The sequence below is a fragment of the Salvelinus alpinus genome, chromosome 6, assembly GCF_045679555.1.
Source record: "Salvelinus alpinus chromosome 6, SLU_Salpinus.1, whole genome shotgun sequence".
NCBI classification, from domain to species: Eukaryota; Metazoa; Chordata; class Actinopteri; order Salmoniformes; family Salmonidae; genus Salvelinus; species Salvelinus alpinus.
Window position 1 is genome coordinate 74,253,971 of NC_092091.1, and position 15,875 is coordinate 74,269,845.

General features: G+C 44.3%; 1 protein-coding gene across 2 annotated transcripts in view; it reads right to left on the reverse strand.

Moving 5' to 3' along the window:
• Positions 1–15,875, reverse strand: part of LOC139579362 (C-type lectin domain family 4 member E-like) — a 295,157-nt gene that overhangs the window by 201,405 nt on the left and 77,877 nt on the right. The gene's annotated exons all lie outside the window — the stretch shown is intronic.

The window sequence follows — 15,875 nt, forward strand, 5'->3', positions numbered from 1 at the left end:
TTAGTATCTTTTCATCATATAGCTCTCATCTCAGCACCTCCGGGGCCATCCAGTAGGGGGAGCCCACCACAGACAGAGGCTGCTGATCAGCCCCGTCACTGGAGGAGAGGAAAATAACACATTAATATAGAACACATTGATTTTTCAGGAGAGAAAAACAGAATACAATGTATGATGGGTGCTACATGTGCAGTCATGATGGGAATATGAGGAGACAGTCATATAGTCTTAATGTAATCTGGAGAACTTTCTTACAGCACTAACCTGTAGTCTGGAAACTTCTCACAGCACTAACCTGTAGTCTGGAATCTTCTCACAGCACTAACCTGTAGTCTGGAATCTTCTCACAGCACTAACCTGTAGTCTGGAATCTTCTCACAGCACTAACCTGTAGTCTGGAATCTTCTCACAGCACTAACCTGTAGTCTGTAATCTTCTCACAGTACTAACCTGTAGTCTGGAATCTTCTCACAGCACTAACCTGTAGTCTGTAATCTTCTCACAGTACTAACCTGTAGTCTGGAATCTTCTCACATCACTAACCTGTAGTCTGGAATCTTCTCACAGCACTAACCTGTAGTCTGTAATCTTCTCACAGTACTAAGCTGTAGTCTGGAATCTTCTCATAGCACTAACCTGTAGTCTGGAATCTTCTCACAGTACTAACCTGTAGTCTGGAATCTTCTCACAGCACTAACATGTAGTCTGGAATCTTCTCACAGCACTAACCTGTAGTCTGGAATCTTCTCACAGTACTAACCTGTAGTCTGGAATCTTCTCACAGTACTAACCTGTAGTCTGGAATCTTCTCACAGCATTAACCTGTAGTCTGGAATCTTCTCACAGCACTAACCTGTAGTCTGGAATCTTCTCACAGCACTAACCTGTAGTCTGGAATCTTCTCACAGCACTAAACTGTAGTCTGGAATCTTCTCACAGCACTAACCTGTAGTCTGGAATCTTCTCACAGCACTAACCTGTAGTCTGGAATCTTCTCACAGCACTAACCTGTAGTCTGGAATCTTCTCACAGCATTAACCTGTAGTCTGGAATCTTCTCACAGCACTAACCTGTAGTCTGGAATCTTCTCACAGCACTAACCTGTAGTCTGGAATCTTCTCACAGCACTAACCTGTAGTCTGGAATCTTCTCACAGCACTAACCTGTAGTCTGGAAACTTCTCTGCCAGACTAAAGTCTCCCACTACTGCAGTGAACACACCATTCTCACAGCGCACCAGACAGTTCTATGAGAGAGAAAGGAGAGAGAGAGCATATGAGTGTGTGTGAGAGATGAAATGAACGATTAGTGCAAGATGAAGTGAAGGGAGGTGTTACTGTGTATCTGGCTGTCTGGAGGCTGATGGGAGGAGCTATAGGAGGAAGGGCTCATTGTAGTGGCTGGAATGGAATCAATGGAAAAAGGTTAAACACGTTGTTTTCATGTGTTTTACGTGTTTGGTAACATTCCATTGATTCTATTTCAACCATTACAATGAGCCCTCTCTCCTATAGCTCCTCCCACCAGCCTCCTCTGATTTGAACAGTATAATGTAATAGTTTATGTAAAGTAATGTACTCTCTGTTTGAAACAATGAGAGAGACTCAAATATCATGTTCATTTGTACATATCCACTGCATACATGAATCATGGCAAAGTTGGTTCCTGTTTCAGTCACTTTGGTCATGTTTGGTGGGTGGAATAAAAACACAACATGACTGAAGACTCCCACAATGCAGGCGCTGGCTTCAAGACGATGTTGATGAAGAGCAACAGCACAAACTTCCAGTCGACTGCAGCAGAGAGGAAGAGGTAAAGAGAGGGATAACTGAGCCCAAAATCTGTCTTCTCCAGCAGGTGGCTTTTAGTTATTTCACTCACCAAGCGAGGAATGTTTGTTTGGAGGTCAATGAAAGAGTGTTGAATTTGGTTCACAAAAAATGAAGGCGTATTTGCTACGTGTGGCTTATTTGAGTTTCGTAATGCTTAGGTTGTTAGGAGTGCACTGATATAAGTAGGACACGTGACATCCTGGTAACTTTGAGAAAAAACATTTTATATCGGAGTTGTGCCTGTTGTTCAGACGTGTGTCTGTCTTCTGATTGGTTAGAATGGTCCCACCTGAGCTTGCCTCCTGACTGCCTTCTATTTTTGAAGACATTTCTTTCCATTGTTAAAGCCACTGGTGTATCTGGTCAATATAATGGATCATCTGTGACTGCAGTCAAAACTCCATCACCTTTGATCACATGTTTTTGTAAAGTTTATGCAGTTGTCATGTAGCCACACATTTTCTCCGCATTATGCAACACATTAAAAGGCCGACTTGACAGAAGTACGTTACGTTTTCAATATTGTTTTCAATATTGTAGACTGTACAATGCAAAGTGTTTTTAAAACTAACCATGGCCATTTACCGTGGCAAATTAATGGGATGAACCATATTATTACAGCCACTAGAGGGCACTCAAAATTAAACCATGACAAAAGTAGAAAGTATTCTTGAAGAACTGGCAAAGGGTGAAAGTTGGCCTAGCTGGAAAAAGGGGGAAAAAGAAGACATTCTACCTGGTAACACTAGAGGGAAGCCAAGCTCTTCAGCCAAGACAGAGAACACCAGACATTAACTCTTATCTCCTCTCACAATTTACAGGACAGGATGTTCAGAAATGTCCTTTAGCTTAACTACTTACAGGATGAACAAAGATTTTGCTAGTGACTCTTAGTGACAACCACATAGATGCACTTGGGTATTGCACATTTTGAGAGTTAAGAATGTAATATTTTCCTGAATGAAGGCATGTATTTCTGTATTGTACATAAGACTTGAACTACAGCATGACTCCCCTTTACAGTAGACATAATACTAGTAATACAGCCCCGCAGAATCTAATGAACATAATACAAATATCTAAACCTGTCAGTTTAAATTAGAGATATCTGTTTTTCTGCTGAGTCTCAATCAACCGGTTCCGCAGGAAGTAGTTTGGAGGATTGGGGTGCTGCGATTTATTTGCTGACTGTATTTGAATGTATTTTAGTGTTTACCAGCATTTGTAACTTGAGTTTGATCATTTCTGTACAAAACTGTTCTTCTACATCCACCCAGGTCTCTGTCACCAACACTACAGTTGTACCTGTAGTTAGTACTACATCCACCCAGGTCTCTGTCACCAACACTACAGCTGTACCTGTAGTTAGTACTACATCCACCCAGGTGTCTGTCACCAACACTACAGCTGTACCTGTAGTTAGTACTACATCCACCCAGGTCTCTGTCACCAACACTACAGCTGTACCTGTAGTTAGTACTACATCCACCCAGGTCTCTGTCACCAACACTACAGCTGTACCTGTAGTTAGTACTACATCCACCCAGGTCTCTGTCACCAACACTACAGCTGTACCTGTAGTTAGTACTACATCCACCCAGGTGTCTGTCACCAACACTACAGCTGTACCTGTAGTTAGTACTACATCCACCCAGGTCTCTGTCACCAACACTACAGCTGTACCTGTAGTTAGTACTACATCCACCCAGGTCTCTGTCACCAACACTACAGCTGTACCTGTAGTTAGTACTACATCCACCCAGGTCTCTGTCACCAACACTACAGCTGTACCTGTAGTTAGTACTACATCCACCCAGGTCTCTGTCACCAACACTACAGCTGTACCTGTAGTTAGTACTACATCCACCCAGGTGTCTGTCACCAACACTACAGCTGTACCTGTAGTTAGTACAACATCCACCCAGGTCTCTGTCACCAACACTACAGCTGTACCTGTAGTTAGTACTACATCCACCCAGGTCTCTGTCACCAACACAACAACTGTACCTGTAGTTAGTATTACATCCCCCCAGGTCTCTGTCACCAACACTACAGCTGTACCTGTAGTTAGTACTACATCCACCCAGTTCTCTGTCACCAACACTACAACTGTACCTGTAGTTAGTATTACATCCCCCCAGGTCTCTGTCACCAACACTACAGCTGTACCTGTAGTTAGTACTACACCCACCCAGGTCTCTGTCACCAACACTACAGCTGTACCTGTAGTTAGTACTACATCCACCCAGGTCTCTGTCACCAACACTACAGCTGTACCTGTAGTTAGTACTACATCCACCCAGGTGTCTGTCACCAACACTACAGTTGTACCTGTAGTTAGTACTACATCCACCCAGGTCTCTGTCACCAACACTACAGCTGTACCTGTAGTTAGTACTACATTCACCCAGGTCTCTGTCACCAACACTACAGCTGTACCTGTAGTTAGTACAACATCCACCCAGGTCTCTGTCACTAACACTACAGCTGTACCTGTAGTTAGTACAACATCCACCCAGGTCTCTGTCACCAACACTACAGCTGTACCTGTAGTTAGTACTACATCCACCCAGGTCTCTGTCACCAACACTACAGCTGTACCTGTAGTTAGTACTACATCCACCCAGGTCTCTGTCACCAACACTACAGCTGTACCTGTAGTTAGTACTACATCCAGCAGAGGGCCACCTTTGACTCTGTTCCTGCAGGGGTTCATAAACTTTTTCAGCCTGAGACACAAATTAGAAATTCTATGTTATTTGGGACCCAAGGTTCTGAAAATATACAGCTATGCGTAAATATTGGTACATTTCATTGCCCTTATGCCTAAAACAAATGCAATATAAACAAAAACAAATACAATTTATTTCAATAACCATATAAATAGCTATTCATGTTTATTTTTCCCCATTAAAAACACTCATATCTGTCTAGGCTTGAACTGTTGCTGTTAAAATACAATAAATAATTTTCATTCTGAACCCGAATAAACTGATTGATCACATCACACAGATGAATAACAGTACACACACAGACACACACACACACACACACACACACACACACACACACACACACACACACACACACACACACACACACACACACACACACACACACACACACACACACACACACACACACACACACACACACACACACACACACACACACATACACACACACACACACAGACACACTCAGTTTTTGATAGTGCAACCCTAAGTAACAGTACAGATGAAAAATGATCTGACCTACTGTACATCTTACTGTAGAAAGTATTGTTGAAAAAAAGTCTAAGTTGGTACTGCTGCTGTTAAAATACTCATTACTCAGCACAAAACACATTGTGGGAGCGCCTTGTTATTCCTCAAAGTTTGTTTGAAACCAAGAGAGAGAAACTCATGGCTGTATTTGCGTTTCATGACGATTGAGCTCTGTCAGGACTGGAGTTATGGCGAGCAGGAATGTCAAGTCAGTGGCTGACAGCGCATCATCTGCTGCTGGACGAAGTGCTGCAGCTTGTGGCTAAGCAGAGACCGTTGCTAAGCAGAGACCGTTGTTAAGCAGAGACCGTTGCTAAGCAGAGCGCGTTGCTAAGCAGAGAGCGTTGCTAAGCAGAGACCGTTGCTAAGCAGAGAGCGCACTGAACAGTGAGCTCAGTTGTACTTGGACAAATCAATTCCAGAAATCAATGAAATAATGATGCATTTACTCTGACACGTTGCGACCCATACTTTAAGAAAGGCTGATCTAAGGATCTGAGCTTTCTCTCCTCCTGTGGAATAGAGTAGAGCTATAGAGTTGTGTAATAGTTCATGTAGGTAGATGTCATGTGCAATCGGTTGTGCTAAGATAATGAGAGTTAATGACTATAGATACTGGTATGTATGTGTATATTCTGTTGTACTAAGACACTTTAAATATACCGTTTTTTGTTGCTGTCATAATACAATATGTGGAAGTTTTTCTTCCCCCTTCATATTCGATCATATTATGTTTAATTGAATTTACCTTTTAAATCTCTGAACTGTGGAGATCTTAGATCTGTCTCAATTAATCTTTCCTTCAGTCCTCGCATCCTCTCTCCTCGCCCCCTTCACAAAACTCATTGGATAATATGTTCCAAGTGGAGGGACCTTGGACCTTCTCTTCTAATAGGGTTGACAAAGAGGAGAGGAGATAGGATGCGAGGAATCCCAGAAATAACTGATTGAGACTTAGCCCTTTTCAGAGGATTGGCCTAAAAGAGTGCTTTCACAGTAACTTGGCCTAGACCTCAAAGAACAAGCAAAAGCACACGTGTGAAGTTCCCCCTAAAAAAAGCTGACTGGCAGAAATACCTATTGAGAAAGATTGAGACCTACATTTCCCACACAAGACCCTGAATAACTATCCACACCGATAGAAAAAAAGCCCCTATGTGGCTAGTCTGTTGTGGGGTTGCTAGCTAGCCTGTTGTAAGGGTAGCTATCTAGCCTGTTGTAGGCTCACTAGCTAGTCTGTTGTGGGGTTGCTAGCTAGCCTGTGTTAAGGGTAGCTATCTAGCCTGTTGTAGGCTCACTAGCTAGTCTGTTGTGGGGTTGCTAGCTAGCCTGTTGTAAGGCTAGCTATCTAGCCTATTGTAGGGTCAATAGCTAGCTTATTGTAAGGCCTTGTAAGGCCTTGTAGGTCTGTAGGTCAAGAAAGATCATCTGTTAACAAGAAATGGTATCGGACTTCAAATAAGTCACATGGTACCACAGTGGAGTGTCAGGAGGAGACCTTATAATCCTGACCACTCTTCCACTTCTCCTTTTCTTTCACCAAACGTTCCTCTTTTCATTTTTCACTTTCCCTGTTGTTGTTGTGGAATATGCAAACTGTAGGTCAAATCTAAAGAATGTGCTGCATTAGCAGACTCAAGTCAGGGCCCGTATTTATCACGTCTCAGAGGAGAAGTGCTGATCTAGGATCTGTTTAGCCTTTTGATCATATGACACTGTCAATTATCTAGTAATATTTTTGTCTAACCACATTGGAACACTAATCTTTAAGGACAAGAACTGGCAGTGGTTTGAGCAAAGTATACTGCTATTGTTTTCAGGAATGTTAACCTACGGCAGGGACAGGAGGGGTGGAAGGAGAAATGGGTGGGATGATGAGAAAGATAGGAGGGATGATAGGAGGGACAGGAGTGGTGATAGTAGAGACAGGAGGGGTGATAGGAGAGACGGTAGGGGTGATAAGAGAGACTGAGAGGCGGTAGGGGTGAAAAGAGAGATGGAGAGGCGGTAGGGGTGATAGGAGAGATGAGAGGGGTGATAGGAGAGACGAAAGGGGTAGGAGGGGTGATAGATGAGAGGGGTGATAAGAGAGACAAATGAGAGACAGGAGAGACAGGAGTGTTGATAGGAGAGACAGGAACAGTGACAGAAGAAACAGGAAGTGATAGGAGAGACAGGAAGAGTGATGGTAGAGAGACAGGAGGGGTGATAGGAGAGACAAATGAGAGACAGGAGGGACAGGAGTGTTGATAGGAGAGACAGGAACAGTGACAGAAGAGACAGGAAGTGATAGGAGAGACAGGAAGAGTGATGGGAGAGAGACAGGAGGGGTGATAGGAGAGACAAGACGGGTGATAGGAGAGACGAGAGGGGTGATAGGAGAGATGAGAGGGGTGATAGAAGTGACAGAAGGGGTGATAAGAGAGTATGGAGAGGTGATGAGAGAGACAGGAGGGGTGATAGGAGAGACGAGGGGGTGATAGGAGGAACGGGAGGTGTGATAGGAGAGACGAGAGGGCTGAAAGGAGGGACAGGAAAGGTGATTGGAGGGACGAGAGGGGTTTACTCGGCATTTACTCGGCCTTGTCTCAGGATTGTAAGTTGGTGGTTGAAGGTATCCCTCTAGTGGTGCGGGGGCTGTGCTTTGGCAAAGTGGGTGGGGTTATATCCTTCCTGTTTGGCCCTGTCCGGGGGTATCATCGGATGGGGCCACAGTGTCTCCTGACCCCTCCTGTCTCAGCCTCCAGTATTTATGCTGCAGTAGTTTATGTGTCGGGGGGCTAGGGTCAGTTGGTTATATCTGGAGTACTTCTCCTGTCTTATCCATTGTCCTGAGTGAATTTAAGTATGCTCTCTCTAATTCTCTCCTTCTCTCTTTCTTTCTCTCTCTCGGAGGACCTGAGCCCTAGGACCATGCGTCAGGACTACCGGGCATGATGACTCCTTGCTGTCCCCAGTCCACCTGGCCTTGCTGCTGTTCCAGTTTCAACTGTTCTGCCTGCGGTTGTGGAACCCTGACCTGTCCACCGGACGTGCTACCTGTCCCAGACCTGCTGTTTTCAACTCTTAATGATCGGCTATGAAAAGCCAACTGAATTTATTCCTGATTATTATTTGACCATGTTTGTCATTTATGAACATTTTGAACATCTTGGCCATGTTCTGTTATAATCTCCACCCGGCACAGCCAGAAGAGGACTGGCCACCCCTCATAGCCTGGTTCCTCTCTAGGTTTCTTCCTAGGTTTTGGCCTTTCTAGGGAGTTTTTCCTAGCCACCGTGCTTCTACACCTGCATTGCTTGCTGTTTGGGGTTTTAGGCTGGGTTTCTGTACAGCACTTCGAGATATTAGCTGATGTACGAAGGGCTATATAAAATAAACTTGATTGAATTTGATTTTGAATAGGAGGGACGGGAGGGGTTATATGAAAGACAGAAGGGGTGATAAGAGAGTAGGGAGAGATGATAGGAAAGACGGTAGGGGAGATAGGAGAGATGAAAGGGGTGATAGGAGAGACAGGAGGGGTAAGAGGGGTGATATGAGAGACATGAGTGGGAGGGGTGATAATGAGAGGGGTGATAGAAGAGATAGGAGGGACAGAAGTGTTGATAGGAGAGACAGGAACGGTGATAGGAGAGACAGGAGGGGTGATAGGAGAGACAGGAGGGGTGATAGGAGGGACGGGAGGGGTGATAGGAGAGACAGGAAGGATGATCGGAAAGACAGGAAGGGTGATAGGAATGGACGGGGAGGGGTGATAGGAGGGAGGGGTGATAGGAGGGACGGGAGGGGTGATAGGAGAGACGAGGGGTGATAGGAGAGACAAGAGGGGTGATAGGAGAGACGAGAGGGGTGATAGGAGAGTATGGAGAGGTGATAGGAGAGACAGGAAGGGTGATAGGAGAGACAGGAGGGGTGATAGGAGGGACGAGAGGGGTGATAGGAGAGACAGGAGGGGGGATATGAATGGACAGGAGGGTTGATAGGAGGAATGGGTGATAGGAGATCCAGGAGAGACAGGGGGGGTGATAGGAGAGATGATAAAGGTGATAGGAGAGATGAGAGGGGTGATAGGAGAGATGAGAAGGGTGATAGTAGACACAGGAGAGACAGGAGGGGTGATAGGAGAGACGAGGGGGTGATAGGAGGAACGGGAGGTGTGATAGGAGAGAGGAGTGGTTATAGGAGAGACAAGGGGTGATAGGAGAGTATGGAGAGGTGATAGGAGAGACGAGAGGGCTGAAAGGAGGGACAGGAAAGGTGATTGGAGGGATGAGAGGAGTGATAGGAATGGACACGATGGGTGATAGGAGGGATGGGTGATAGGAGAGACGAAAGGGGTGAAAGGAGAGACAGGAGAAACAGGAGGGGTGATAGTTGCGACAGGAGGGGTGATAGGAGACAGGAGGGGCGATTGGAGAGACGAAAGGGGTGAAAGGAGAGACAGGAGAAACAGGAGGGGCGATTGGAGAGACGAGTGGGGTGATAGGAGAGACGAGTGGGGTGATAGGAGAGACAAGAGGGGTGAAAGGAGAGACGGGTGGGGTGATAGGAGAGACGAGTGGGGTGAAAGGAGAGACGGGAGGGGTGATAGGAGAGTTGTGAGTGGTGATTGGAGAGACGAGAGGGGTGATAAGACAGACGGAAGGGGTGATAAGAGCGATAGGAAGGGTGATGGGAGAGACAGGAAGATAGATAGGAAGGACGGTAGCAGGGATGTGTGATGTGAAATCACATGATTTCATGATAAAATGTTTTGGCAGTGAGGGTGTGTAATGTGAAAGACCTACACAAAGTGCCATCTAACTGAAGTGTCTGTATGCTCAGAGACAGTGATGCACTAAACAAACAATGTGTGACTATGTGCTCTTTGCCACCTGGAACACAACAATGGTTTCAGTTCTGTACCCTCCTCATAACCACCATTAACCACAAAAAAAATGGTTTTTATTCAATCTGAACATACCGGTTGATGTCTAAAAGAAACAATAGCAAAGCACTCGCCGCTACTGATTTGGTAGAGAAATGAGGTACAGGCCTGGAGAAATTCATGGACAGACCTATGGCTACTACAAGGACTGACCATCCATGATATAAACAAGTACAGTTTAACCATGTCTTGAGGCTATACAGTGTTAGTTTACATTTACATGTGTGGTGTGCATGTCTTCATTCACCCAGGTGTATGTATCTGTCTCCAGGTGCCACACACTGCAGTTAGGGGCGGGGCTTGGCTGATACACACCTTGCGTTGGGTCAGTCTACAAATCTCCATGATGTGTGAAGGTTGGTGTGCCCTGGGAGGATGGAATCTGAGATGGTTTCGGTTTTATTCAATTCCAGTGTGGCCTGCTGGTGTTTGTATGTGTAGTGGTGTGTGGGTAAAATCACTAGGGAAGCCCCCCCCCCCCCCCAAAAAAAAGCCATATTAAAATCTATGTGTTGTGATATTGCGTTGGTTGCTCTATAACCTGTTAATTCATCAACCTTGAGACTGTGATATATAGGCATAAGGCCGAGACAATAAGACACAGTGGCAGAATAAATTCAACCCCACCTTTGATTCATCACAAAACCGGATAACAACCTCTGTCCAGTGAGTCCATAAAGCATATTCCATGTACAGTAACAGACAGTTACATGGCCTACAGCATGGTCAAGCAAGTTCATGTTTTAGGACCACTAAACAACTAAACTACTATTGATTTAGAACCACAGAGAGTTACCGCAAGTCACAAAGAAAACAGGAGCTGCCTCCACTATTCCAGCACCATTTCAACTTCAACATTTCAACATCATCAAATCACCTCTGCTTAGTCTAATACGGTGACGACTAAAAGATTCTAAAAACAAATTTAGTCCAATCAACGAAAGTTAAATATGATGTGGCTGTACATGGTTCTGATTTGTGTGTGTTTGCGTGCGCGTTTATGCAAGTAGAAAAACATGTTGACTCACCCTACTTGTAGAGAATCGCCAATACCATCCTCCTCTCTTTCATGTTAATGAAACGGTCTATCACTCTGTCATACAGTACAGGCTTTTATTTTTTGTTGTCCTAGGCTACCTGGATAAAATGCTTGCTCGCTAGCCTAACTTCCATTCATGGATATCTTCAGCTAGTTAACATTAGCCTTCCACATCTAGCTACATATTGAACTTCCATCCAGGCACACAAAAATGTATGAGTTAATGGTTAGATCAGAATCACCATTATAGTCATTGGCCAGTACGGAGAATTAAGTACAACCACAAATCCAAATCCCTATCTCCATCCATGGCTAATTGAGGATAGGGTCCATTTTAGCTAGCTTGTAGGGTCACTAGCTTAATTTAGAGTGGCTACTGTAGCTAGCCGTTGGTAGGGTGAATAGCTAGCTTATTGTAAGGCCTTGTGGGGCCCACTGTAGGTCAAGAAATATAATCTGTTTTACAAGAAATGGTATTGGTCTTCAAATAAGTCACATGGTACCACAGTGGAGTGTCAGGAGGAGACTTTATAATCCTGACCACTCTTCCACTTCTCCTTTTCTTTCACCATACGTTCCTCTTCTCATCTTTCACTTTCCCTGTTGCTGTTGTGGAATATGCAAACTGTATGTCAAATTTAAAGAATATGCTGCATTAGCAGACTCAAGTCAGGGCCCGTATTTATCACGTCTCAGGAATGTATAACTATGGCAGGAACAAGAGGGGTGATAGGAGAGACAGGATGGGTGATAAGAGAGACAGGAGGGGTGATGGGAAAGACAGGAGGGGTGATGGGAGAGACAGGAGGGGTGATGGGAGAGACAGGAGGGGTGATGGGAGAGACAGGAGGGGTGATGGGAGAGACAGGAGGGGTGATGGGAGAGACAGGAGGGGTGATGGGAGAGACAGGAGGGGTGATAGTAGAGACAGGAGGGGTGATGGGAAAGACAGGAGGGGTGATGGGAGAGACAGGAGGGGTGATAGTAGAGACAGGAGAGGTGATGGGAGAGACAGGAGGGGTGATGGGAGAGACAAGAGGGGTGATGGGAGAGACAGGAGGGGTGATGGGAGAGACAGGAGGGGTGATAGGAGAGACAGGAGGGGTGATGGGAGAGACAGGAGGGGTGATGGGAGAGACAGGAGGGGTGATAAGAGAGACAGGATGGGTGATAAGAGAGACAGGAGGGGTGATGGGAAAGACAGGACGGGTGATGGGAGAGACAGGAGGGGTGATGGGAGAGACAGGAGGGGTGATGGTAGAGACAGGAGGGGTGATGGTAGAGACAGGAGGGGTGATGGGAGAGACAGGAAGGGTGATGGGAGAGACAGGAGGGGTGATGGGAGAGACAGGAGGGTTGATAGGAGAGACAGGAGAGGTGATGGGAGAGACAGGAGGGGTGATGGGAGAGACAGGAGGGGTGATGGGAGAGACAGGAGGGGTGATGGGAGAGACAAGAGGGGTGATAGTAGAGACAGGAGGGGTGATGGGAGAGACAGGAGGGGTGATAGGAGAAATGGGAATGGTGATAGTAGGGTCGGTGGCAGGTACGGGAGATTTAAAAATCACATGATTTCACGAGGATATGTTTCTGCAGTGAGAGTAGGGCTGGGTGATATGGCCTAAAACTCATATCTAGATTTTTAAATGTTCTCTCTAAATTAAAGGTCAAATACACTGCATTAAAACACAGTCAAAAATAATCTAATTAATTCAGAAGTTGTGATATTAAACCTAGGCTGAACATAGGCCTTCCACAACCATATGACCCACTAATTATTTAATTATTTGATCTAAATAGTTGTACCTGCTTTTTTTGCATTAATCATTGATCTGGCTTTCAGGTCTGTCTATAAAAATGCCCTTTTTGTAACAAATTTAACCAGAACCATGCATAACACACATTTATTAATAATGTAGCAAGCATTATGGGAAATTAACACCGGTCTCATAAACAATCTCTCAAGCACAAGACCACGTGCGAGTGAGCAGCCAGAAAATGTTATATTTGAAGTTTAGTTAACTTGGATCTAGGTATAATTTCACAAGCTCAGAATTCAGTTAACAAGGCAAACCGTTGAATTGTTATGAACACACCCTTCTGTCTCCAACTGTTTGAACAGCATGCTAGCCTGTCCACTTTGTTCACATGTTGAAATCAAGTGGCCTACCTTATTTCTCAGAATGAGAACGCGTTGCCAAGTCCTTATATAATTGTTATATGCTTATTGCACATTTATAAAACACAGACTAAACAGCTAGTATAACAATCTTTATTTGAGTAAAATGCTGCTAGCGATACGTGGTACCGTAATGCGCATGACAAACTGAGCATTCATTTTCCAGGATTAATGTTCATTGGTACATCTGTTTTAGTAGTGTCAGCTCTGCTTGATATTTGAGGAATCGAAAAATATATATATTTGACCTTTATTTAACTAGGCAAGTCAGTTAAAAACAAATTCGTATTTACAATGACGGCCTACAACGGCCAAACCAGAACGATGCTGGGCCAATTGTGCGGTGCCCAATGGGACTCCCGATCACGACCGGTTGTGATACAGCCCGGGATTGAACCACTGTGTGAGAGATTTGCGTCAATTCAAATCTGGTATCAGGACAAAATGTGATTGAGTCACCGAATATACTTTAAGTATTTTTATTAAACTCAAGCGATAAATGGTAAATGCAATTTTCGTATATACGGGTTCACTGTAACACCTTGCAGGGTAGAACAGGGAACTCTGGAATGTGCGCAAACAGCAGTTATTATACTATGACAGCCATAGTTCCAACCCGTCCGTTGGCCTATCACAGTAGAAGCTGAGCGTGGTTTAAACTTTGCTCAGCCTATCGCTGGCACTCAGACCGGTCCCAGTCTCTTGGTGCTCTCAGGTGTCCGCATCTGGTCTTTGGGTAGATTAGATCTGTCTTGTGCTGCTCCCCAGATGCTACACTCGAACAGTTCCTTTTATGGTATTGTCCAGTATTCTACCCTCCCTGGTTGGCCTGGAGATATGCACCCCTCCCATCTCCAGATTGACCACAGCTTTTATAGCATGTCACTCTATGTTGCTCAGTCTTTACACCCATACACACACACACACACAAACAATGCAGATGTAACAAAACAATATTAATCTTCATACAATATGGTAGCGGGCTATAGTACATAAACATAAATCCTAACAACTGATAGTGACGCCTTTATCAGTGTGATGCAGTGTCTTAGACTGCTGCGCCACTCTGGAGCCCCAGGGTTCTAAATGTTCACTTTTCCTCTATTACAGGTCAATAATGTCTCCATGTGTTTCAAGTGTCCATACGACCGATTATTTTGGACCAAACCTCAAATGCAAATTGCGAGTTGAAATCGTTTGTCAGAGGAAGAAGTGATCTCTCATCTTTGTAGTTGTGAGTGGTAGGTGGAGGGACTTGGGAGACAGAGGCAAAGCGAGAGGTTTCACTCTCGCCAAAAACTGTCCAAAATAAGCCCAATGCGTTTCTTTGCATTTATTTTTAACCTTGTCGCATGCCTTCCCGCCTTTGAGACAACAACTCCTATTTTTAGGGCGGAGACATGAGCATCTCGTCATTATATACATATCTCTGGTGTAAATGGGAAGGTGTGGATGGCTGAGCTCGTGCAGAGGTTTCTCTCACACCCCCTCTCCCTTGATTTAGCTAGCTAACTAGCATAATTAGCTGTACACTGGTCGAGATGGCTTGCTCGCATTGGTGTGCAGTTGTAACTTGCTTGTATAGCTAACTAACAAACAAACAAATATTTGCACTGTCAATTGAAGAAGCAGTGCCCAAGTCGCATCACATCATCCCTCAGCACTTGGAAAATCATATCAAGCGAATGGTTTTACGCACGCTCAGTTCTTGGGTCTCGAGCACTGCACGAGTGGAACTTTTGAAATGGAAGTTACGGAACTCCCTCGTGTGCTTCTGTTATGGGGAAAAGTCCTAAATTAAACTCTTGTGAAATGATGATTGTATGTAAGGGACTGCATACCAAACTAAAATGCCTTGTAACATGACATGTGATATTTAAAGAATTTTCAGTCACAGAATAAGTAGGTCAGGCTACATAAGATGTAGCATGACTGTCCATCTCCTTTACAGTAGGCATAATACTACCAATACAGCTCCCATTCCCTCCTCGGGAGCAGGATGAATGATGAATGACTAAGCATAAATAGTTCATATTCATTTCATAGTTACTTCATGGCACTGTAAATTAAAATGACACAAAAAAAACCACTTGACAATGTTGAATCCATCAGGTACTGTAAAATGAACAGTAAACAATGGCTGCTAAATTTCCTAAATATTGTATTAATGCTGTAAAAATATTGCTTTCGTGATTTGTGTATTTTCTTCATAAAAAATATACAGTATATATAAAACATTTATTAAACACTTTATTCAACTTTTGCACTGTTATACTTTAATAATTTCCAGTCCAGTGTCTTTCTGTACAAACCCAACCCATAGTAAATGGCAGCTTAAAAAAAAAAAAAAAACACATTACTGCAATGTGAAGTCCAAACCATAATTCTACTCTTCGAACACATAATTCTACTCTTGTGTTAGCGCAAAATAGTTCGCTGAATCATCCAGATATGCGTGCAACGAAAGTTCAACATTCACCTTCTGCTACCATTTCTGTCAACCCGTTTACGCATACAGTTTGACGCATACATTCGATAAATCCAACGTATGCACCACACAGAACGCACTGCAACTGCCTCTGCAAGGCAATGCTGCAAGGCAAACGCAGCGTTCCATTGGAAATTAATG